This window comes from Culex quinquefasciatus, chromosome 3 (assembly GCF_015732765.1).
Source record: "Culex quinquefasciatus strain JHB chromosome 3, VPISU_Cqui_1.0_pri_paternal, whole genome shotgun sequence".
Taxonomy (NCBI): Eukaryota; Metazoa; Arthropoda; class Insecta; order Diptera; family Culicidae; genus Culex; species Culex quinquefasciatus.
This window is the reverse complement of record NC_051863.1, coordinates 69,906,463-69,932,944: the sequence shown is the minus strand read 5'-3', so window position 1 is coordinate 69,932,944 and position 26,482 is coordinate 69,906,463. Positions and strand designations below refer to the sequence as shown.

Genomic DNA, 26,482 nt, shown 5'->3' with positions numbered 1-26,482 from the left:
ATCTTCAAAGGGTTCAATATTAAATGTTTGGGTCGGGTCGGGTCGGGCCCATCATCGATTTTTGTGAAATTTTGCTCAAAGGGTAATTTGGTCCTTGATCACGAGGCCGAGGTCCATTTTTCGATATCTCGTGACGGAGGGGCGGCACGACCCCTTTTATTTTTCTCGTTCGCACGTTCTTTATAGTCAAGGCACGACATCAAAATTCATGTTGAAGTGCCAATTATGTAACATTCGGGTTCAGCGACCCCAAATTAGTTAAAATTGAATAGTCGATATCGAATACTGTGAATATTCCACATACCCATATTGGCAGCCATCTTGAATATCTCGCTTCCCTTAAGGAATCCGGCTTGTATACCACAATATTCGGACATGATTTGCCGTTCGACACACCATTTTGGGTTTTTGTGCCCGCATGATTTAGTGCTCGGAATCGTGAGAAGATACACATTTCGTGTCAAAGGAACTTTTGTGTAAAATTTGAGGCCCAATTCGAGGGCGTACCCAACATTCCAAAGAAAACGTATTTTTTATTTAAAAAAAAGTTAAATCAAATTAAAAATCACTGCCATTTCCCATTCTCAACTGTTGAAAATCGTGGGACATTTCATTTTATAGTAAATAGAATGTATTTTTTTTTAAATATTAAATAACCCAGTGAGGTCATTTTTTTATTCAGAACCTAATTTTGCATTTTAAAATTATGTGTTTTTTGTAACTTTGGAGGGTTACGTTTTAGAGCGTATCCATGTTCTACATGATAGTGGTAGTATTTTTTCGAAAAATTCATCAAATTTTGCACGTTTTTGTGGCTCAATCATTGCTAGAATGCCAAAAAAGAATGTTTTCATGATAAACGGCAGTATCTGATTTGAATCATTATTTTAGAAATATCCCTAAATGCAAGCTCTCCACGAGCCACAACATACGTAAAAAAATTCATTGTTTTGAAAAATTTGCTTAACTATACAAAAAAAAATTAAAAAGCACTCAATTGAGTTTAAAAAAAAAACAATAACAAAAATTATCAAAACTCAATCAAAAGCTTTTTTGCATGCATTCAGGCGCATCAAATACATGCAGAAAGCTTATGTATCGTGGGGTTCGGTCATAGTCGAGGGACATTGACATTCAAAATGACTTGCATCGGTCTTAATAAATTGTGGTCATTTATCTGAAACTTGTCAACAAATTGAGTTGATTAATTTATTTAAAACGCAACAGTGGCACAAAGCAATATGAAACTCTTTATGAACAAAGCAGTTTTTGTATCAATATTTAAATAAATTTCTAAAAGCCCCATCCATAACCCACGTGTAGGGTAGAGTAGTCATCAATGAGACACGGGGGGAACAATGATAAAATGGCTCTCACAAGTAGTAGTTTAAACCAATCAGGCTCATATTTTGGGGGAAGGTGTGTCTACAGGATACACGTCTGCCATAATAGTGGCTTTGGACGCTCCGTTGAAAAGTTACTCATTCATATTTGATTCTGGGGTGTAAAAGTAAATTATGGACAAAAATTACTTTTTCGCTTGTAGGCTGCCATTTACACCAAAACTAACATTTCTTTAGATTTTTTTTCGACTATTCATAGGGAACGAGTTGGACTACAATGTCCCTTCATTAGGTTTGGCCAACATTAAGAATATATCCAGAATCCGGGGCTGTCTCATTGTTCCCCACTCCTTTCAGCCCATGGGTAGCAATGAGACTTTTGTTAATCAAAGTTTCTAGTTGGTAAACTTGTTTTTAACTAATTAAGGCAAGTTACCTGAAACGGAACAATACAAAAACATGACGTTTTATTAGAAAATTATTAATTTTCGTAGAGTGTCTCATTGTTCCCCAGCTGTCTCATTGTTCTTGCCAAGTGCGTCTACAATGAGACAGTTTAATAACTCGGGCTGTAGACGTAATATCAATACCATATTTTGGTCAATGTTAGAACACATCAAAAGAAAGTAAATGCAACAAAAAGCTCATAAAAACATGCTGATGAAAAAAATACAAAAATTGTTGAATGTTAAAAACCAAAAGAGTCTCATTGATGACTACCCTACCCTACACTTTTTTGAAAATTTCAAAACCTCCTGGTGGGTAATTGTTCATACAAAAAAAAAACCTTTTTTGTATGGAGCATGGACGATCGCCAAACCCCTCCCCCTCCCTCAAGTCTCCACGTGGTTTATGGATGGCCCCTTTCTCAAGAGTACATTTCGTTGTACCTCCTATCTGATTAATTCCACCTCAACCATATTGCCGGAATAAAGCTTTCTCACGGTCGTAAATTTCGAATTTGTTCCCCATAGCAACGCACGGTCGTGATCAAAATTCATTCCGATCACAGTGCCTCGCTTCTTCGTTTGTTTGCCGGGCTTCCAAGAACCCTCGGCGAAGTAATCCTCACCCCACCCGGAACGACATCTGTCGTATGCCGCAGTAAATTTGACCTCATAAAGCCAAAGCCCTTGAACCGTCATAAAAGCACACAACCGGCTCTCGGGTTTGCGGAAAAAGCTTTCCCCCTCCCCGGGAAGTCTTACTATTGCGCGTTCATTTCCTCGTAAATTTCCAGCAGCTCCGTCCATCACGTGGGCCCAAAACATCCACCTGGAGGTGGTGGCTCTGACAATCGTTTAGCTTCCCACGGAACGCCGGTTCCGGAACGATGAGTTTCCGGCGAAAAGTGTCCGGTTTACGGTTGCTTTGGTGGAATAATGCCGAGAAAGAGAGTTAAGGCTATTGGAAGATTTCTTATTGAGCAATTTCGACAGAAAAGTTTGTTGTCTTAATCCAAAACTGTGCTATTCTTTCCTAAGTACACCGTGAAACTGAGAGAAGTTGGGCAATGCGCCTAAAGTTAGACTTGTCGTCTACTTCAAGAAGCAGAAAACCCCTAAAGTTATAAAAAAACCTCTCCAAAATAATAACGAGAGACACTTTCCACCATTAACGGTAGGGTAGAGTAGTCATCAATGAGACACGGGGAACAATGATAAAATGGCTCTCACAAGTCGTAGTTTCAACCAATCAGGCTCATATTTGGGGGAAAGGTGTGTCTACTGGATACACGTCTGCCATATAAGTGGCTTTGGTTATGGACGCTCCCTTGAAAAGTAATTCATAAATGTTTGATTCTGGGGTGTAAAAGTAAATCATGGACAAAAAATACTTTTTCGCTCGTAGGCTGCCATTTACACCAAAACTAATATATTTTCAAATTTCTTTCGACATTCCATTGGGATTAAGTTGGGCTACAATGTCCTTTCATTAGATTTGGCCAAAATTTAGAATACACCCAGAACCCAGGACTGTCTCATTGTTCCCCACTGATTTCAGCTCATGGGTAACAATGAGACACTTTGATTTTTCTTCAATAAACTTTTCAAAATCGATGGAAATCTTTCAAAACATAAATTAAAAGTGATTTTTGGCATATTTATAGAGTTTAAACTTCATTTAACCAAAAATACAAAGTTATTTGGTATTAATATATGGATTTTACAAAATTTAAATACTTTTTAGTGTAACTTTTGTTATTAAAAGTTTCATGTTGGCAAAATTGCTCAAAAATGTACAAGGGAAGTCACCTGCAATGGAAAAATACAAAAACATGATGTTTTGCTAGAAAAATGTTGATTTTCGTAAAGTGTCTCATTGTTCCCCAGCTGTCTCATTGTTCCTGCCAAGTGCGTCTACAATGAGACAGTTGAATAACTCTGGCTGTAGATGTCGGATCGATCTCATATATTGGTCAATGATAGAACACATTAAAAGAAAGATAATGCAACTAAAAGCTCATTAAGACATGCTGATGAAAAAATTAGAAAAATCGTTGAAAGTTGAAAACCAAAAGTGTCTCATTGATGACTACCCTACCCTATACAGCTGGATTCGAATTAAGTTAACTTTTCCGGAGTACATTAAGAATATACCCATCTCGCCAGCAAAAAAAAAAACGAAAAAACTCCACAATTTCAGTAAACAGTTATTGCAACAGCTCAACCGAGAAAGGTCCTCCGAAAAAGAGTGTGCCGTTTATGGTAATTTATTGGATAAGTATTTTAACTCGCGTTTACTTTGCTCTTGCGCTTCACTTTATTTACATTCCATAACGAGTCCCAGTCTGGCCCTGGGAAGAGTATCTGCTGCTGGATGGCAGCTCATCCGCCACTTTCCCATGACCAGATATGGGGGGAGAGAGAAGATTTTTGGCTCGAGTTTTGGAAAGGAATGTTTTTCAGCTAAATCTTGCACGCTCTAGTGGCAAAGTTGGTCATTGGGTGAGTTGAGGAGGAAACCCGTTTGCTCTGATTTTAACTGAATTTTTTTTTTAATTTAGTCAATGTTTATTTAGAAAACGTTATAAGCAAAATAATCAAAACAAAAAGTAAAAATACAAAAAGTACAAAAATACAAAAATACAAATTAAAAAATACAAAAATACAAAAATACAAAAATACAAAAATACAAAAATACAAAAATACAAAAATACAAAAATACAAAAATACAAAAATACAAAAATACAAAAATACAAAAATACAAAAATACAAAAATACAAAAATACAAAATACAAAAATACAAAAATACAAAAATACAAAAATACAAAATACAAAAATACAAAAATACAAAAATACAAAATACAAAAATACAAAATACAAAAATACAAAAATACAAAAATACAAAATACAAAAATACTAAAATACTAAAATACTAAAATACAAAAATACAAAATACAAAAATACAAAATACTAAAATACTAAAATACTAAAATACAAAAATACAAAATACAAAAATACAAAAATACAAAAATACAAAAATACAAAAATACAAAAATACAAAAATACAAAAATACAAAAATACAAAAATACAAAAATACAAAAATACAAAAATACAAAAATACAAAAATACAAAAATACAAAAATACAAAAATACAAAAATACAAAAAAAGTCAATTGATGAATTTAAAATAATTAAGGACGTTTATTTATATTGTTTTAAATTTCTTGCCCTTGCTTTTGGCTGAATAAATTCTATCAGGGTAATTCTCCGCCAACTCACACAGCAGTTGCCCCGACCCCTCTTCGATTTGCGTGAAACTTTGTCCTAAGGGGTAACTTTTGTCCCTGATCACGAATCCGAGGTCCGTTTTTTGATATCTCGTGACGGAGGGGCGGTACGACCCCTTCCATTTTGAACGTGTGAAAAAGAGGTGTTTTTCAATAATTTGCAGCCTGAAACGGTGATGAGATAGAAATTTGGTGTCAAAGGGACTTTTATGTAAAATTAGACGCCCGATTTGATGGCGTACTCAGAATTCCGAAAAACGTATTTTCATCGAAAAAACACTAAAAAGTTTTAAAAATTCTCCCATTTTCCGTTACTCGACTGTAAAAAATTTTGGAACATGTCATTTTATGGGAAATTTAATGTACTTTTCGAATCTACATTGTCCCAGAAGGGTCATTTTTTCATCTAGAACAAAATTTTTCATTTTAAAATTTCGTGTTTTTTCTAACTTTGCTAACTTTGCAGGGTTATTTTTTAGAGTGTAACAATGTTCTACAAAGTTGTAGAGCAGACAATTACAAAAATTTTGATATATAGACATAAGGGGTTTGCTAATAAACATCACGAGTTATCGCGATTCTACGAAAAAAAGTTTTGAAAAAGTTGGTCGTCATCGATCATGGCCGTTCATGGTCACCCGCGACAGACACGGACGACGAAACAAAGAGAAACGCAAAAAGTAACTTTTTCAAAACTTTTTTTCGTAAAATCGCGATAACTCGTGATGTTTATTAGCAAACCCCTTATGTCTATATATCAAAATTTTTGTAATTGTCTGCTCTACGACTTTGTAAAACATTGTTACACTCTAAAAAATAACCCTGCAAAGTTAGAAAAAACACGAAATTTTAAAATGAAAAATTTTGTTCTAAATGAAAAAATGACCCTTCTGGGACAATGTAGATTCGAAAAGTACATTAAATTTCCCATAAAATGACATGTTCCAAAATTTTTACAGTCGAGTAACGGAAAATGGGAGAATTTTAAAACTTTTTTAGTGTTTTTTTCGATGAAAAATACGTTTTTTCGGAATTCTGAGTACGCCATCAAATCGGGCGTCTAATTTTACATAAAAGTCCCTTTGACACCAAATTTCTATCTCATCACCGTTTCAGGCTGCAAATTATTGAAAAACACCTCATTTTTCGCATGTTCAAAAATGGAAGGGTACCGCCCTCCGTCACGAGATATCAAAAAACGGACCTCGGTTTCGTGATCAGGGACAAAAGTTACCCCTTAGGACAAAGTTTCACGCAAATCGAAGAGGGGTCGGGGCAACTTTTCCCGATTTCGTGTGAGTTGGTAGAGAATTACCCATCAACACTTTCTGAAAAGCCTCCACACTTCGAGAACAGTTTCCCCTTTGCATATCTAGTGCACCCTTGTCCATCAGAACGAACCACAACAGCAACTCACGTTCCACAAACATTGACAGTTTGGTAGGAAAGTCCAGCGAATGAAAAAAATAGGCTTTGTGAAAATTTGTAAAATTTGAGCCTCCACACCAGGCAGATTTTCTGTTTGCAAGCTGACTGAGCAGTTCTCTAGGATTTCGGTCATTCGATTTTTTTTGTATTTTTTAATCCGACTGAAACTTTTTTGGTGCCTTCGGTATGCCCAAAGAAGCCATTTTGCATCATTAGTTTGTCCATATAATTTTCCATACAAATTTGGCAGCTGTCCATACAAAAATGATGTATGAAAATTCAAAAATCTGTATCTTTTGAAGGAATTTTTTGATCGATTTGGTGTCTTCGGCAAAGTTGTAGGTATGGATACGGACTACACTAGAAAAAAATAATACACGGTAAAAAAAATTTGGTGATTTTTTTATTTAACTTTTTGTCACTAAAACTTGATTTACAAAAAAACACTATTTTTAATTTTTTTTATTTTTTGATATGTTTTAGAGGACATAAAATGCCAACTTTTCAGAAATTTCCAGGTTGTGCAAAAAATCATTGACCGAGTTATGAATTTTTTAATCAATACTGATTTTTTCAAAAAATCGAAATTTTGGTCGTAAAAATTTTTCAACTTCATTTTTCGATGTAAAATTAAATTTGCAATCAAAAAGTACTTTAGTGAAATTTTGATAAAGTGCACCGTTTTCAAGTTATAGCCATATTTAAGTGACTTTTTTGAAAATAGTCGCAGTTTTTCATTTTTTAAAATTAGTGCACATGTTTGCCCAGTTTTGAAAAAAATATTTTTGAAAAGCTGAGAAAATTCTCTATATTTTGCTTATTCGGACTTTGTTGATACGACCTTTAGTTGCTGAGATATTGCAATGCAAAGGTTTAAAAACAGGAAAATTGATGTTTTCTAAGTTTCACCCAAACAACCCACCATTTTCTATCGTCAATATCTTAGCAACTAATGGTCCGATTTTCAATGTTAATATATGAAACATTTGTGAAATTTTCCGATCTTTTCGAAAAAAATATTTTCAAAATTTTCAAATCAAGACTAACATTTCAAAAAGGCCAAACATTCAATATTACGCCCTTTTAAAATGTTAGTCTTGATTTGACAATTTTGAAAATATTTTTTTCGAAAAGATCGGAAAATTTCACAATTGTTTCATATTTTAACATTGAAAATCGGACCATTAGTTGCTGAGATATTGACGATAGAAAATGGTGGGTTGTTTGGGTGAAACTTAGAAAACATCAATTTTCCTGTTTTTAAACCTTTGCATTGCAATATCTCAGCAACTAAAGGTCGTATCAACAAAGTCCGAATAAGCAAAATATAGAGAATTTTCTCAGCTTTTCAAAATATTTTTCAAAACTGGGCAAACATGTGCACTAATTTAAAAATAAAAACTGCGACTATTTTCAAAAAGTCACTTAAATATGGCTATAACTTGAAAACGGTGCACTTTATCAAAATTTCACTAAAGTACTTTTTGATTGCAAATTTGATTTTACATCGAAAAATGAAGTTGAAAATTTTACGACCAAAATTTCGATTTTTGAAAAATCAGTATTGATTAAAAATTCATAACTCGGTCAATGATTTTGCACAACCTGAAATTTCTGAAAAGTTGGCATTTTATGTCCTCTAAAACATATCAAAAAATAAAAAAAATTAAAAATAGTGTTTTTTTGTAAATCAAGTTTTAGTGATAAAAAGTTAAATAAAAAAATCACCAAATTTTTTTTACCGTGTATTATTTTTTTCTAGTGTAGTCCGTATCCATACCTACAACTTTGCCGAAGACACCAAATCGATCAAAAATTCCTTCAAAAGATACAGATTTTTGAATTTTCATACATCATTTTTGTATGGACAGCTGCCAAATTTGTATGGAAAATTATATGGACAAACTAATGATGCAAAATGGCTTCTTTGGGCATACCGAAGGCACCAAAAAAGTTTCAGTCGGATTAAAAAATACAAAAATTAAAATTGAAGAAAAAAGACCGATTTCGTAGAGAATTGCTCTGACTTCCTTTTATGATACTGAGGGCTGGGAATACAAAATCGACAGACTTTGTGAAACTTGCAGATAGTCAGCTTTTTCGGTTGATTTTCTACTGTAATTTACATTTAGATTGCACTGAATTGCCTTAAGGTGAAGCCGTTGATCATTTTCGAAGAAAATTAATCATCACTATGAAATATTCTGTATTAAATTCAATTTAACGAATTTCAGCACCAAAAGGAATCAGCATGTGCCGGTTGTTGCCTTCTTGAAGCCACTGAAAGAATTTTTGACCCAAATCAAATGTGCTTCAACATTTATATAATTTTGTGTCACAGTCATTGACGTCCTAGTTGGCAATCATTGATTAATGACGATTTCCATAACTTTACAAGGAATGGGATAATCGTTACCAAAAGGAATCAGCTTGTGTAGGGCATTATTCTAAACAACTTGTTGAAGGAATTTTGTCAAAATATTGAAAGCGACGCAAAAATTATATCTTTGAACGAAAAATCATGACAATGATGGAAGTCTTCACGTTAAACGAGTTTATGTCAAAGAGATTATCTGGTCGTCAGATAACCTTCATTGATCAAAGCAAATCACTTTCCCAGAAAATAAAAACTATCAGCCCAATCATTCGTTACAAATTTCTCCAAAACTTCGTGGAAATCGAAAAAAAGCGTAAGTCATGCTCGACATTTCCGGAACGCGGGCGCCACAAAAGTCCCTCCGTCAGCAGTGGCGTTTCATGTTTTATTCATTCGATACAATCACCATCGCAAATCATCTTATTGTCACGATTATTGCTTTACTTTCGACAGCTGCCGCTGCTCAGTGGAACAGCCGATTAGCACATTGTAATAGCGTTACAAGCCGGCTAGTGACAAGCAAATTGTGCCATTAGTAGTGAGTTTGATCCAACAAGCAGTTAGGTACAGGTGTGATTGTCAAATAGAATCGCAATTTTTCATAGAGGTTCATCGTTAACTTTGAAGGATGAGAAGAGAGATTGAGCAACGCAACAATTTTCACTCAAATATGAACTACGAGTTATTGGGTCAATTTGTTCGTTGCACCTTTTCAAACAAATATCTATTTCATAAACTTAGAACAATCAATCATCCCGAACTCACCTCGTTCGAAACTCCTTCCCGTTCCGGCCAACTTTGCACCAGATCTGATGCAGCATCAGCTCCCAGATATGTACCCAGCACTGGGTACGGCTTTTCCCAATCCTTTCAACTCATCAGGGGAAAAACGCCACTAAACGCTGACATTGTGATAAAACTTTGGCCTGAACCTTCGCCGTCAAGTCCACGCTGATTGAACTTTGTAAAGGAAATTATCTCCACCCCAGAGCTTCGTCGACTCCACATCGAGTCCGGTCCAGGAACGACTCAACTTTGATTGCACTGATTTATGCTTCTTTTAACTGGGCTTCAACTAGCAGCGATGATGATGATGATGATGATGCCCCGTGAAAGCTGGCCGGGCGTGGAAAAACAAGAGTTTTCCCCTCCCGAGGGCCAAGTCCGGGCCAAGCGGGCAGGTGTTGATGGCTCGAGCGAACCCCGAACGGACGGGGGCCCGAACAAGGCGCTATCGTATGTGCAGAATCGAAACTGCAGAGTTCGATCATCGCAGGTCACGCCACGAACAACTTTTAATTGGTTCGATCTGGGGAAAAAAAGGAGAGTGAATGCAGAGAAGAGCATGTTAGGTTGTTTGGTTGGAAAAATAACGCTGAGAGTAATTCATTGAGAGGGCAAGAGGTTTGCTTTCACAATTTTCAATTATTGATTTTTTTAATAATTTTTCTATGAATAATAAATTTTCAAATTTAAAATTTTCATTTTTTGAATTTTCATTTTATTCTGTACTAAGCTTGGATTTTCTCTGTAATCAGCCTCAAAGGATGCATGAGTAGTAGAGTGTAACAAAAATGACTTTTTGGCGGGCATTCAAGGGTTTGTTCCGGTGGGCATACTAAGCCCAAATCCAAAATATGAGCTTGATTGGACGTAACAGGAGCTGGCGCTCCGCCCTTCAATTTTAAATGGGATTTAACCCGTAAAAAAAGATTTTTTCAAAAATGTCACTTTTTGAGGCATTTTGGCCACCAATACGTTTACAAAATCACCACTGGCGTGTAGGCCAGATCCTTGCCCATCTTTTGGTTTATATAACATAGAAGTTTGGAGCACCCACAGCTCGGTACAGACCTTCAAATTTTGGCATTTTTTCGAAAAATCGGTCCCTGCAAAATCAAATAGCGTCTAGGGCGTCGCAAGGTGCGACGCATATCTTTTTTGCCGGGACCGATTTTTCGAAAAAATGCCAAACTTTGAAGGTCTGTACCGAGCTCCAGGGTGCTCCAAACTTCTATGTTATATATACCAAAAGATGCGCAAGGATCTGGCCTACACGCCAGTGATGTTTTTGGTAAACGCATTGGTGGCTAAAATGCTTCAAAAAGTGACATTTTTGAAAAAATCTTTTTTACGGGTTAAATCCCATTTAAAATTGAAGGGTGGAGCGCCAGCTCCTGTTACGACCAATCAAGCTCATATTTTGGATTTGGGCTTAGTATGCCCACCGGAACAAACCCTTGAATGCCCGCCAAAAAGTCATTTTTGTTACATCCTAATGAGTAGCCTTATTAAACATGGAAGAGAAATATTACGTTGTTTTTATTTTGTAAAAAAAATAACTAAAAGTAAAAAAATACTTGAGAGTAAAAAAAGAGAATCCTCAAAACCTTAAAACAACTTCAGCTCTTTTAAAATGTATGTTGTGATTATAAAAATCTAAACATTTTTTTTTCGAAAACGTTCAGAAAATTTCAAACGAATTCTACATTTTAACATTAAAAAGTGAAACATTTACTGATATCAAGTTGAGTGCAAACACTTTAAAGGGTATATTCAAAGAATATGGAAATCAGCAAAACAGAAATACCATTCATTTACATGCACTGGGTTAAAGTTTGATTCAGGTGAATTACAAAATTGTAAAGTAATGTATAAAACACCATTACAAAGATTGTTTTTCTCATACTTTTTGCCGAAGGGCGAAAAAAATAGTGGTTATATTTCATTTTTTTAAATGTTCAGGTCCCTTTTGAAGAAATTGTTTCATCAAAAATTCCTACTTTTTATTGTAGCAAGTTTATACAAAAGTGGTAGAAAGGTAAGTGATTATAATCGAATTTCATAATAAACTGTCTGCTAGAAAAATATCGTATCATTTGTTATATAACTTGATTTATAAAGATGTAAAGACATCAACAATAAAAAATATAGTAAACTTGTATTTAGAACCATTTTAAAACTAAACAAACATAAGACACAGTTTGATTTTTCTCGAGTGTATCATCATAAAAAAGTATACTTTGAGTTTGTTTTAAAATTATTATTACTAGTCACCATTTTTAAATTCATGACTCTAAAAATGTTTTTCCTGAATTTCATCCATAAATAAAATTTTCAGGATTGTCACAAAAATATAAATTATTTTATTCTAAACTCCTAACACTTTTTAAAGATAAAATTTCAATCCAAAAATTTTTGTGGTGCTGTCAAAATGTTTTCTCCAGAACAAGGTAGATCATAATGATGATCGATATTATGATGTAATATGATCGAATAACAGTTTACAAATATAAAAAATATACAAAGAGTATCGCAAAAAAGGTGCAGGTGGTTATGTTACACATGACCAGTATGACAAAGAACTTTGCAAGATGATTGTTGAAATTTTCGATAAAAATGTCCGGTCCAAATTTCCCCATGATTCCCTTATAATTACATAAGACAACTCTTTTTTGAATAGTTTTAAGACATAATATCAACGTCTTATCGAACTAAGGGGACGGAAATTGCAAATGGAGCTGCAATAGAAATCATGGTGAAATCAATCGACTTTCCCTCACCACTCGAAAGTTATCAAGATGCGGAAATGTTTTTGCAAGGCTGTTGCAAGCAATTGGCGGCAGCAAAGTAAATTTCAACAGCAAACATTAAAACTGCCCTTTCAAGGGCTCTAATTGAATTCGAAATAGTTATTCTATATTTCCAGAAACAGAATTTCGCCGCGGCACAATAAAAGGCAATCGCAGTAATCGATTTATTACTTCCTGCGTAAAATAAGCGATTTATTTTAACTGCGTAACTTCAGATAATGGTCAGATGCATGTGCAGTATCAAAAACCATAAAGTTTGATACCCATATTGCCCTAACTCTTATGGTTCGGCAAATGTCCCCTCATCGGAACATCCGTGGGGCCTCCGGCCACTCCGGATTGTAGCCAATACTTCCGAAATTTCAAATTTCATGTCCAGTATCAAAAACCATGAAGTTTGATACCCATATTGCCTCAACTCTTATGGTTCGGAAAATGTCCCCCCACCGGAACATCCCCGGGGCCTCCGGATTGTGGTCACTACTGCTGAAATGTCAAATTTTATGTCCAGTATCAAAAACCATAAAGTTTGATACCCATATTGCCCTAACTCTTATGGTTCGGCAAATGTCCCCTCATCGGAACATCCGCGGGGCCTCCGGCCGCTCCGGATTGTGGCCAATACTTCCGAAATTTCAAATTTCATGTCCAGTATCAAAAACCATAATGTTTGATACCCATATTGCCCCAACTCTTTTGGTTCGGCAAATGTCCCCCTTCGGAACATCCGCGGGGCCTCCGGCCACTCAGGATTGCGGTCACGACTGCCGAAATGTTAAATTTCATGTCCAGTATCAAAAACCATAAACTTTATCGCAACCACAACCAACTTGACCCAAAGGGAACTGGTTCTTGATCAACACGGAGACCCCTTCTTGATGCCTTCCGGGATCAGCAGCTTGACCACATCGGTCCCTAACGTTCTTCCTTGATGGCCTGCAGCGACAATCCGTCCCGTTCCTGCGATGGCCCGAGCCATTTCGGCGACCTCTCCACGTCGTTGACCGGGGGAAATTTATGCTGTCCCTTCTGATTCTGCAACTGCCACTCGATGTTGACTCCTCGGCTGTCAGAAAATTATGAGCTTGAGTGGAGATGATTTTAGATACATCAATCTCACGTCTCTCGGAGAGGATGATCGGGAAAGGTTTGTTCAACCAATCAGCGTGAAGGAAAAGGAGGGGAAGTCTGCGAAGAGGGGAAATCGCCACGTAACGATTTCGCTCCGCAAAAATTGGGTTCCGATCTTTTTATTCATTCTTTTTACACATACTACACACCACCTAGAGCACCAAACAGTGCGTTGCAAGTGTATTTGTAGCAAAAAAGCGCCATCGACTGTGGATTTGCTCGTGTGTGTGTGTGTGTGTGTGTGTGTGTGTGTGTGTGTGTGTGTGTGTGTGTGTGTGTGTGTGTGTGTGTGTGTGTGTGTGTAAACCACACTAAAATTGTGTTCGCGGAACCACACTAATATCGAAAATCGATTTTCCCCAAGATCGATCGGATGAGCAAACTCGTGAAGGGTAGTTGCACGGCAGAAACCAGGCGCACACAAATGAAGCTCCCAGCCCACGTTTGTGTGTATGCGTTGATAATTTGGTGCTCTTTCAAGCCCCAAACTTGCCACTCGATTTCCCTTCCGCACACACAAACACTCACTACCGTACCCAACCAGATTTTTAAAGAATACTCTTTCGTGTGAATTGGCCCTGAAAGGGCCATTTTAACGTCCTATGACGATGATAAAACCATGCGATGATGACACTCCAAGTTGCCGGCAATTTTCCCTCCCGCGCCTGCTCTGCCTCTCTTTCCAATTTTTCAATTCTCTCCTTCCTCTCGGCGGCTCTGCTGTGCTGCTGCTGCTTCTCGATCCTCCTCGTGCAAAGCTTCGGACTCGTTTGAGCTTCAACCGGCGGCACGGCGCTCTTTTATAACCTCGCTTGGCTGTGACGGCTCGACGCTTTCGAAGCAGTGGCAGAGAGCAAAATTTGCTAAGTGCTAGATACTTGAATCTGATTAATGTGTTCGGGAAAGGTTGCGCTCAACCAATCAGCGACCGGGATTTTCCCGGTCTGAATTTTTATTTTTCATCTTAACTTTTGAGTACTTTAACAAAGTTTTATCAACTTGCAATTTAAGACTTCCCCTTTCGTTTGGTGAATAAAGCATGCAGATTGCTTGAATTGGGTGGAAGATATAAGCGTTTAAACGATTACACAAATCGTTACACTTTCGCTTCGCGAAATTTTGGATTGACACCCGTAGACAGTGCCCTTAGGACAAAGTTCTTTGTCAATATGTCAAAAAATGTAATAATTTTAAAAACATTAATCTTTTAAAATGATTCACGCCCGTTTCCAATTTTAAACAAAAATTAAAAGTAAGCAGTAAGCTTTAAAGTGCCTTATTTGATTAAAAACTTAAAAATGAACTTTTTTTTATATTTGATGGTTTAGTAATTTTTTTTATGTTCAGTAGCGCAAAAAGTTTTTTTTCTTAAAACAAATATTATTTTTAAAACAATCTTTTTTTAAAACTATCAACTGCTAAGGGACCATCCACAAACCACGTGGACACTTTTTTGAGAATCTCAACCCCCCCCCCCCCCCTCGTGGACAATTGTCCATACAAAAAAAAACATTTTTGTATGGAGCGTGGTCAATCGCAACCCCCGCCCCCCCTAAAGTGTCCACGTGGTTTATGGATGGTCCCTTAATTAGTTTAACTGCATTTCCCTGCCTTTTTCAAATTGAATTATGGATATATTTGCATATTCGTTCAATCTTCTTATTTTTTTATTTATTGTAAAGCTTTTTGCCTTCCTCATCTTACTGAGGAAAGGAAAGTTAATAAAAAAGTGAAACAGTGTTATAACAAAAGCAATGCTCCAAAATTATATTTTTTTTTTGAATTCAATGTTATTATTTTTTTTAATTTTTATTTCCTAAATTCTTGCATTTTTTGTATTTGAGTTTTTGTGTGAAAAACTTTTTTTTAAATTGTGGGTAATTCTCTACCAACTTACACGAAATCGGGAAAAGTTGCCCCGACCCCTCTTCGATCTGCGTGAAACTTTGTCCTAAGGGGTAACTTTTGCCCCTGATCACGAATTCGAGGTCCGTTTTCTGATATCTTTTGACGGAGTGGCGGTACGACCCCTTCAATTTTTTAACATGCGAAAAAAGAGTAGTTTTTTAATAATTTGCAGCGGTGATAAAATAGAAATTTGGTGTCAATGGGACTCTTATGTAAAATTGAACGCCCGATTTGATGGCGTACTCAAAATTCCGAAAAAAAAGTATTTTTCATCTGAAAAAAAGTTTTAAAAACTTTCCTATTTCCGTTACCCGTAAATTTTTTTGGAACATGTCATTTTTCGAATTTACATTTACCCAGAAGGGTCATATTTTTATTTAGAACAAAAAATTTAATTTTTTTTAATTTCATGATTTTTTACTTTTTAATATTATTTTTAAGAGTGTGATAATTTTCTACAAAGTTGAAGAAATTTTGATATAAACGAGTTATCGTGATTTTACGAGAAAAAATGTTTCGAAAAAAATGGACGTCGTTGATCATGACCGTCAGAGTCCAACAGACACGAACGATGAAACAAAAAGAAACGCAAAAAGTAACTTTTTCAAAACTTTTTTTTCCGTAAAATCGCTATAACTCGTGATTGCTACAAGCAAACCCCTGATATTTTTATGTATTTTTTTTAACTTTGTAGAACATAATTACACTCTCAAAAATAACCATGCAATGTTAGAAAAACTACGAAATTTTCAAATGAAAATTTTTGTTCTAAATGAAAAAATGACCCTTCTGGGTTAATGTAGATTCATAAAAAACATTAAATTTCCCTTTAAATGACATGTTTCGAAAAAATGCATTGTTTAGTAATGGAAAATTGGCAGAGTTTTTAAAACATTTTAAGTGTTTTTTTTTCGAAGAAAAATACGTTGCCAAAACGGAAAAAGAGAACAAAACTCGGGTTAGTTTTCAAAAGGTCGTAAGCACCAGTTGTTCAAAATTTAGTTTTTGGCACTGTTGCACTCTTCTAACGCACTACTAACGATCTACTCGAGCAGAATTTCCAAAAAAAAATAATTTGAACAAAAATATCGCCCGCCTTTAAAAGGTCGAATGTGCTTTTCATACGGAGAAATCACATACGTCCTTGGTGATGCAAGGTCGTATGTACTGGTAATTTCAAAAATGTACTTACGCTCATAGGAAAAGGACGTAAGTTCCATAATAATTGCTTAATTATTATGGGAACATGAGTTTTTACGAAAAAAGATGAATATTTGTTATCCCGTTAAATACATTGCGCTGATTATATGACCTAAATGATGCGCGAAGAATATTTTCCAAATTGCCAGCCAGCAATACGAAGTTTCAGTCGTTTATCCCGGCAGAGGCGGCTAGCTTCCCCAAAAATCATCATTTTGTGTGGCAGCCTGAACCAACACAAAATCAAGATGCAGAATCTGTGCAGGAACGCGCGATAATGACCGCATCCATCTTATCAGGCATAAACGCCCACTGAAAACTCCAGGAACCCGAGTTCTCCAAGGTCCCATGGACCACTGAAGAAAAGGTAAACAAATCAGTGGTAATTCGTCGTTTTGTTCGTGCTCTCAGCTGGCGTATGAACCAACACGAGAGAGAGAGAGAATAAAATCTGTCAGTTGGACTTTTCTGCGATGTTTTCTCCCAATCAACACAAAACATCGACTGCTCTTTTGCGGGGGGTGTTGAAACGATGTTTAAAATAAGAATGTTTGATTTAAATGCGTTTTAATCACAAAACAAATAAATTTTGCCAATGGTCGTATTGTCATTCTTACTCAAAAAAAGTCCCATGTACAGGGACGTATGAAACAATTTGCTCATGTAAAAGGTCGAATCCACCTCGTGTTATAAAACAAGGCTAAAACACATATAAATTGCTAAATTTTTTCATTCACTTGATATGGCTACCATAGCTTATAGTCAAAGCAATAATTTTGACTAAAAATATGCCATTGAAACCCTCTTACATATTAATAAGAATTAAAATAATGGACAAAAACTTGTTCATCGTTTTCCTCCACTTGAGGGATTTGGCTCTAAGGACGTTTTGAAAACTAACCCGAGTTTTAAACTGCTCGAAAACTTCAGCAGTGATCTTGACTTTTTTGGGTACCAAAACGATTAAAAAGCTTTGTTGTGTAAATTGCATAAATAAGTGAATAGCCTACAATTTTACAAAAAATATTGATCCGATGAACATATAAATTTTAACCAATTTTTTTTTGGCCACCTTATTTTTGGAGTAAATTTTAAGAGGTCTAAATATAAATCATTTGTAAATGTTTAAGATTGTATCAGATGAGTTTGCTATCAGACCAACAATATTTTGAAAAATTACTTTTCCTCTTAAAGAAACGTAAAATATTATGCAAAAAAAAACCCCACACAAAATAAATCCCTTGCTCTGAATAGAGCATCACATCTTCATCGAATCGATTCCCCAAGGCCTGAAGGGGAAAGTATCTGCCGATGACCACAGAGTCACGAGATCCCAGTTCAATGGGGGACGCGGCAAACTAGCTCTTCAATTGGGATGTGCGCTCGATACCGGAAATAAAAAAAACTTTTTTTTCCAATAGTGGAAAAAGTTCCGCTTGCGATTTTAATACCACTTGACACACACACAAACTCGCACACAAACAGGAAGTGGAATCGTTTTCACACCCAATGTCCGGCCCTGGCCAGAGCTGCAGCGAGAGAGAAACTTTTGCATGCAGCAGCAACAACGTCCTCGACATGCCAAGTACAAGCTACTAAGTAGATTAGAAACTACTCATGTGAAGAGAGCTTGCAGTATGCAAATTCCCGGAGATTTATGACCTCAGCAAGCATAAACAGCATAAAAATTAAGGTTTAAGGTGAGTTGAGTTGAGTTGAGTTGAGTTGAGTTGAGTTGAGTTGAGTTGAGTTGAGTTGAGTTGAGTTGAGTTGAGTTGAGTTGAGTTGAGTTGAGTTGAGTTGAGTTGAGTTGAGTTGAGTTGAGTTGAGTTGAGTTGAGTTGAGTTGAGTTGAGTTGAGTTGAGTTGAGTTGAGTTGAGTTGAGTTGAGTTGAGTTGAGTTGAGTTGAGTTGAGTTGAGTTGAGTTGAGTTGAGTTGAGTTGAGTTGAGTTGAGTTGAGTTGAGTTGAGTTGAGTTGAGTTGAGTTGAGTTGAGTTGAGTTGAGTTGAGTTGAGTTGAGTTGAGTTGAGTTGAGTTGAGTTGAGTTGAGTTGAGTTGAGTTGAGTTGAGTTGAGTTGAGTTGAGTTGAGTTGAGTTGAGTTGAGTTGAGTTGAGTTGAGTTGAGTTGAGTTGAGTTGAGTTGAGTTGAGTTGAGTTGAGTTGAGTTGAGTTGAGTTGAGTTGAGTTGAGTTGAGTTGAGTTGAGTTGAGTTGAGTTGAGTTGAGTTGAGTTGAGTTGAGTTGAGTTGAGTTGAGTTGAGTTGAGTTGAGTTGAGTTGAGTTGAGTTGAGTTGAGTTGAGTTGAGTTGAGTTGAGTTGAGTTGAGTTGAGTTGAGTTGAGTTGAGTTGAGTTGAGTTGAGTTGAGTTGAGTTGAGTTGAGTTGAGTTGAGTTGAGTTGAGTTGAGTTGAGTTGAGTTGAGTTGAGTTGAGTTGAGTTGAGTTGAGTTGAGTTGAGTTGAGTTGAGTTGAGTTGAGTTGAGTTGAGTTGAGTTGAGTTGAGTTGAGTTGAGTTGAGTTGAGTTGAGTTGAGTTGAGTTGAGTTGAGTTGAGTTGAGTTGAGTTGAGTTGAGTTGAGTTGAGTTGAGTTGAGTTGAGTTGAGTTGAGTTGAGTTGAGTTGAGTTGAGTTGAGTTGAGTTGAGTTGAGTTGAGTTGAGTTGAGTTGAGTTGAGTTGAGTTGAGTTGAGTTGAGTTGAGTTGAGTTGAGTTGAGTTGAGTTGAGTTGAGTTGAGTTGAGTTGAGTTGAGTTGAGTTGAGTTGAGTTGAGTTGAGTTGAGTTGAGTTGAGTTGAGTTGAGTTGAGTTGAGTTGAGTTGAGTTGAGTTGAGTTGAGTTGAGTTGAGTTGAGTTGAGTTGAGTTGAGTTGAGTTGAGTTGAGTTGAGTTGAGTTGAGTTGAGTTGAGTTGAGTTGAGTTGAGTTGAGTTGAGTTGAGTTGAGTTGAGTTGAGTTGAGTTGAGTTGAGTTGAGTTGAGTTGAGTTGAGTTGAGTTGAGTTGAGTTGAGTTGAGTTGAGTTGAGTTGAGTTGAGTTGAGTTGAGTTGAGTTGAGTTGAGTTGAGTTGAGTTGAGTTGAGTTGAGTTGAGTTGAGTTGAGTTGAGTTGAGTTGAGTTGAGTTGAGTTGAGTTGAGTTGAGTTGAGTTGAGTTGAGTTGAATTGAGTTGAGTTGAGTTGAGTTGAGTTGAGTTGAGTTGAGTTGAGTTGAGTTGAGTTGAGTTGAGTTGAGTTGAGTATTTTTATGACTTGATACTTTTATTTGGAAAAAAGTCCATGTTTGACAATTGGCTTTCACTAGATTTTCACAAATATGAATTAAGCAGCAACGATTCCCGAGTTTGTACAGATATCAAACGCCAAATTTATGTGCAATTCAACTTTCGAGCTCATGGACCACTTACTGGCACAATAACCCTTTTCTGCATAAAATATAAAACCTAGGCAATAATTCAAACAGTATAATAAAAAACAACCCTCAAACATCGCCCCATATCCGGCACAGTGCATCGATTTTACCCAAAAATTCCCACTGGGCAAAAAGAAAAACACATTAATTTATTTTATGAAACCAATTGGCACAAAAACGCTCGCAGGAAAAATCAACAAAGGGTGAAAAACGCACTCGCCAATTCGCACGATGTCCGACTGAATCCGGTTCCGGTTTGGCCAATTCTGGAGGGGGCGGGAGGAAGGGTAGGGACGAGTTGTCCATTTCGGTGGTCACTCAGTTTTTCATATGCACCGGCAATTGTTTTTATGGCTTAAAAATTAATTTTTTAATCAGATGGTTTTTATGCATCACAATTCGTTTTATGGTTCTTTATTTTTAATTGCGCTTTAAATTTTGCATGAGCTGGTGTGAGAAGTGGGCGACGTGTGACTGTCTGGCCACCGGCCACAGTTTCGGGTTTCCGGTTCGATATTGCACACCGACCGGCCGAAATGGGGATCAAAAGGTCCTCGAGCATTAAAACGAAGGCCTCAGTTATGCAAATAATTCAATTGAGGACACATCCTAATCCATTTTAAATGAGACATCTGTCGTTTCGGAATTCCCACCACGAACCTGGCCGGAGTCCGGACCGTCGTCGTAGTCGGTAGTCGATAAATTCTGGTGTTCAAACAGTCTCCGAGGTGGGTGATATCCAGGGGGAGGGAGGAGGAGTTCAGAGAGCAAACATGAACCCGGGAACGGGAACCAACGGGGGGCAGATGTATATGGTGATTCTGGATTATTTCATGCATCGAACGATTACTCAAATATTTATCTTGAGCAGAAGATTTTAAGCTTGTCAAACAAAATGTGAATGTGCTTTTGAGGTTTTATTTACAAATCAAAATGTGGCGAAGTTCTTGCAATTGATAACACACATACGGTAAATTTATAAAAACAGTAGTTTATTTAAGCTGAAATTAGTTGGAGAGTTAGTGTGTTATTGACCCGGGCAGACGGTAATAACAAAATCCATGCCATTCCAATAACAAATACTGTGTTATGGAATCTTTTTGAAAAGTCCATTTTTGCATAAGATTAGTATAACAGTTTATGTTATCATAACAAATTTTTTTACTGGTTTGATACTGGTTGAAAGCCAAAACAACTTTGGAATAACATTTTTTGTTATGGAAGAATACTTCCAACTGTTATTGGGATGATCGGATTCGTTGTTGAAATAACAAAAAATAATAACAAAGATTTGTTCGAAGAATAACTAAAAGTGTTATTAGTCTGTTATTACAATAACAATCCGTGGCGCAGGGGTAGCGGCTTCGGCTGCCGATCCCGATGATGCTATGAGACGCGGGTTCGATTCCCACCTTATCCACTGAGCTTCTATCGGATGGTGAAGTAAAACGTCGGTCCCGGTTTCTCCTGTCTCGTCAGAGGCGCTGGAGCAGAAATCCCACGTTAGAGGAAGGCCATGCCCCGGGGGGCGTAGTGCCAATAGTTTCGTTTTTACAATAACAATCCAATAACAAAAAAAATCATAACGGCGAATAACAAATCTTGTAATAAATAGTATCAAATGTTATTAGCCTAGCATTTTCAACTATTAAAAATATGTAATTCCCAAGTTATTGTCGTCTGATTGGGGAGTAGCGTGGCTCACGGATATATGAAAAAGACAAAAGTGTTCAACTTCGAACGCCTCAACCGGAATTTTGTAGCAATATGGCCGCAAAACATAGCCTGAAATTTTGAGCGCATTTGGTTAAGGTTTAGAACTTCCACCATTGACCTGAAGTTATAAAGAAATTTCAATAAATTTAATTTATTTATTTTCAACTTTTTAACTCTTCTTCGAGTATATTTTCCTATGCCCTATGAATTATTCTCAAAGTAGTGGTTTCTTATAGGTTTCGATCCGGGGAACAACTTTGTAGAACATCACAAAGCGCTAGGAATTAATCCCGGAAAGATACAGGCAAATTTTTAGAGCACGTTAAAAAAAAAATCCTAGCTCCAAAAAATATCCTGTATCTTTTCAGGATCAATTCCTAGCGCTTTGCGATGTTCTACAAAGTTGTTCCCCGGATCAAAACCTATAAGAAACTTGAGAATAAGAAAATTTGATTGGGTTTTGGGAAACTTTATCTAAGAAGAGGTTAAAAGTGAAAATTTCCCATAGTAAATCTTTAAAAGTTCCATACTAACTTCAGGTCAATGGTGGAAGTACTTAACCTTAACCAAATGCGCTCAAAGTTTCAGGCTATGTTCTGGGGCCATATTGCTACAAAAATCCGGTCGAGGCGTTTGGAATTGAACACTTTTGTCTTTTTCATATATCCGTGAGCCACGCTATTGGGGAGTTAAATTTTATGCAATTTTTTGTTTTTTTTTTTTTTTTTTTTAAGCTGGCTGTCCTTCGAAGGACCATTTTGCATCCTTTTTGCCTGCCTCACCTCAATGAGGAAAGGCTATAAAACCACTCGAAAAATGAACTTCTTTATTAGACCTCTTAGACCCATCTTCACGTATACCTATCGACTCAGAATCAAATTCTGAACAAATGTCTGTGCGTGTGTCTGGATGTGAGTCCGTGCACCGAAAAATATGCACACGATTATCTCCGAATTGGCTGAACTGATTTCAACCGTTTTGGTCTCCATCGATCCGTCTTGGGGTCCCACAAGACTCTAGTTAATATTATGAAGTTTAGTAAAGTACTTCAAAAGTTATGCTAAAAAAACGATTTCAAATAAAGTCCGGAAGATTGTAAAAAGGGTGGTTTTTGTAAGAAAACCCGTCATGCTATACATTTTAAAAAGGTATTTAAAAGACCTTTCCAACGAGCCAAAAACGTTGAAGATCTGAAAATCCTATCAAAGGTTATAAGCACTTAAGTGTTATTTATGCACTTTTTGGAGGCCGGATCTCAAATATTTTGATGAAAACGTTGTCCGGATCCACCATGCGACCTGTCTTTGTATAGGTAATTAAAAGACCTTTCCAATGAGCCTAAAACGTTGAAGATCTGACAACCCTATCAAAAGTTATAACCACTTAAGTGTTATTTATACAATTTTTTATGCCGGATCTCAGATATTTTGATAAATTAAGTCTTATTTATACTCTTTTTTGAGGCTCTGTAGTGTATTAACTTTATGAATGTAAGGAAGGCACCACCCACCTAATGGTGGATTAAACAACGTTTTTTTAATCCTGTCTCTTGTTCTGTGATAAAATATTTAATGACCACCTTTATCGAAATTTGCATTGTTTCTTAGAATTCGTTAAAATATGACGTAATACGGATAATACCCGCATAGCTTCAGTGAGTATGGTAGACTACTCTGCTGTTCTGTTGGGATGTTCTGGGTTATCCCAGGTATCCCTGGAGTTATGATTTGTGTACACCCAGAATTCAGACTTTCGGACCTGCGAGCAGGGATCCCATTTGCTTTTTAAAAATGTCTATGCATGTCTAAAACTCGAAGAAATCAATAATGTCAATATTGTACAGTAAGATCTATCCTAAATTGCGTTATTAAGCATTCGAAGACTAACGAAACAAATTTCGGTTGATTTTTTTACAAAATATAATTTTCATGAAGTTTTTCAAAAGTCTGTGCACCGCAATTTCAAATGTTTGTGAAACACAGACAAATCTGTTCATCTGGCATTCTTGCCTGAGAGTGAAAAAATACCCGGTCGGAAATGGCGGGCGCAATTCTGGCGTTTGCCTGGGGGCTTGCGCCAGCTAGGGCGTCCAATTTTCCCGGGTTTTGAATTTCCAGGGAAACGGGAAAAATCGGGATTTTTTTAAACAGACATAAAATCTATCTTTTCATTAAATTAAATACTGAACACGACAGCTTTTAAATAGCTTAAGGGGTTACATAAATGTTAATCGGCATAAATGTGAGAGGTTGGTATAAGAACACATTTGAGCAACTCTCTAAGATATCGGCCGATTTCGACCATTTTTATTTTTTGTATTTTTTGATATGACTTAAACTTTGTGGGGGCCTTCCCTATGACCAAATAAGCTATTTTGCGTCATTGGTTCACCCATACAAGTCTCCATACAATTTTGGCTGCTGTCCATAAAAAAATGGCATGTAAATATTCAAACAGTTGTAACTTTTGAGTGAATTTTCTGATCAAGTCTTCGGCAAAGTTGTAGGTATTGTTGAGGACTTTTGAGAAAAAAATAGGTATACGGAAAAAAAAATGCAGATTTTTTTATCAACTTTTTGCCTTCTTCACCTTACTGAAGAGAGGCTATAAAATCACTAGAAAAATGAACTTGTTAATTTGACCTCGTAGACCCACCTTCACGTATACATATCGACTCAGAATCATGCTCTGAGCAAATTTCTGTGTGGATGTGTGTAGGTGGGTGGACAAAAAAATTGTCACTCGATTATCTCCGGACTGGATGAACGGATTTTGACCGTATTAGTCTCATTCGATCCGTCTTGGGGTCCCATAGGAATATTTAAAAAAAAGTTTATTTTTTTATGTGAAAAAATCACACAATTGAAAAAAAACAAATTTCGAAAGTTTCAAAAATTTCAAAAGCGTCAAAATTTTTAAATTTTTTTTTTTAAATAAAAATTATAAAACTTTTAAATGCTTCAGAAATTTAAAAATTCCCAAAAATTTTAAAATTTCTAAAATAACAAAAAATTAAAAAAAATACAAAATTTCAGAGATGCAAAAAGATTCAAAAAAAAAGAAGAAAAAATTTCAGGAATTTAAAAAATCAAAAAATAAAAACTAAAATTAAAGTTTTCTCAGAAAAAAAAATTAAAAGCATTTAAAAACTAAACAAGGTAGCAATGACGAAATAAGATCTGCTATACGTAAGGCATGGTTATCTAGGGTTAGTGAAATTTGACGATTTCATGAACAGCGTAAAATCCGTGAAATTTGTTTTTTTCCGCGAAATCCCGTGAAATTTTATGTTTGTGTAAAGCTGTAACGATTTTTCTTAAAATGATTTATCTAACTCAAATAGGAATAAACATTATTTCATGAACTACTGTAGAATTAAGTGAGTGAATACCCTTTGTTGACACCGGGAGGAAATACTAAGTCAGCGACTCTTTAGCGAACGACGATTTATATTTGTTGTAGATGTTGCTATTAAGCTACAATCGAGAATAAGGAGCATTAATAAACTGTTTACCATTTCAACTAGGTTTTCTTACAGTTTCGGTGACCTGCTTAAACTGCTAGTTTCCTCTCCACCGGTAAACAACTTATGGCGAATTCAACCCTGGGTAGTTTAGTTCAATTAATAACTGATATGGTACGATAAATTCATAAACTTACGATTTCTTCGTAAAGTAAAAAAGGGGGAAGAAAGCCCTGACCAAACCACCGACTAATCAATATCTAAGCTGAAATAATAGTTCTGTAATTAATTCATGAGCGGAGAAATCAGTCAACTAACATACGTCAACTAAATAACTTTGAGGTTGTAAGAAACCTGCTCGAAACACCTTGTCACACCGTATTCTAATAAACTGTAAAATTTAGATATAGTTACAAATAAATGCAAAAAAGGGAAACCACAAACGTACTGCTCAAATAATGCAAGATTACTATCTCGAGTCGCAAATTGATATCATCCGAAATATTAATATTAAGAAAACCAAAATTCTTCCTGCAAACCAGTGAACGTGGTAGACATCAGCTTCAACTTTGTCGTATCATGTAGTTTGACACGATCAGTCAGTGACGGCTACCAGCTACGTGACGGATCCGAGTAAGTCATGGTAGGGCTCCTGCCTGAGCCGAGGGGCCTTGCGGTAGATCATCGCCGGCCGTGCGCCCAGTACCAACACCCTTGTTCAATTACTAACATAGGGTTTGTGATTTTTGATGATTTATTGGTCGGCGTGAAATTCGTGAAATTCATCAATTTTCTCAAATCATGTTTGTTTTTCAAAATAACAAAATAATAAATATTTCATCCATACAGACTTTTATAGTAAATTTCAATAGTTTTCAGTTGAAAAGCTTGATATTAAACATTTGAAGAATTGTTCAAATTTTTCAGTGTTTTTAGAAACATACTAAGTTTAGTAATATTTTCATTCGCTGTTATAACAATTTTACTGCTATTTTCTGAAAGGTTTAGTTTCAAAAGAAACCAAAAGAATCGTGATTTGTTTTACTAATAATAAAACGAATGTTTTGAAATAAACTTGTTAAAACTTAACAGATTTTTTCTGAGTCCTGTTGAATTTTAACGATTTTCAATTATTTGGGTAGATTATTCCCGTGAAAGTTTAAAAAAATACTACTTTTTTGTTTTTGTTTTC

At 36.1% G+C, this 26,482-nt stretch overlaps 1 protein-coding gene across 10 annotated transcripts in view; it reads right to left on the bottom strand.

The window, feature by feature from the left end:
- LOC6040147 (ras-specific guanine nucleotide-releasing factor 2) overlaps positions 1 to 26,482 on the bottom strand; it is a 373,188-nt gene that overhangs the window by 21,133 nt on the left and 325,573 nt on the right. For 9 of the 10 annotated variants that reach the window (XM_038262900.1, XM_038262899.1, XM_038262901.1 and 6 more), the window contains one exon: positions 9,648 to 10,191. The exons of the other annotated variant lie outside the window; for it this stretch is intronic. The gene's annotated coding sequence lies outside the window, so the exon portion shown is untranslated. The remainder of the gene's footprint in view (positions 1 to 9,647; positions 10,192 to 26,482) is intronic. 10 annotated transcript variants of the gene reach the window in all.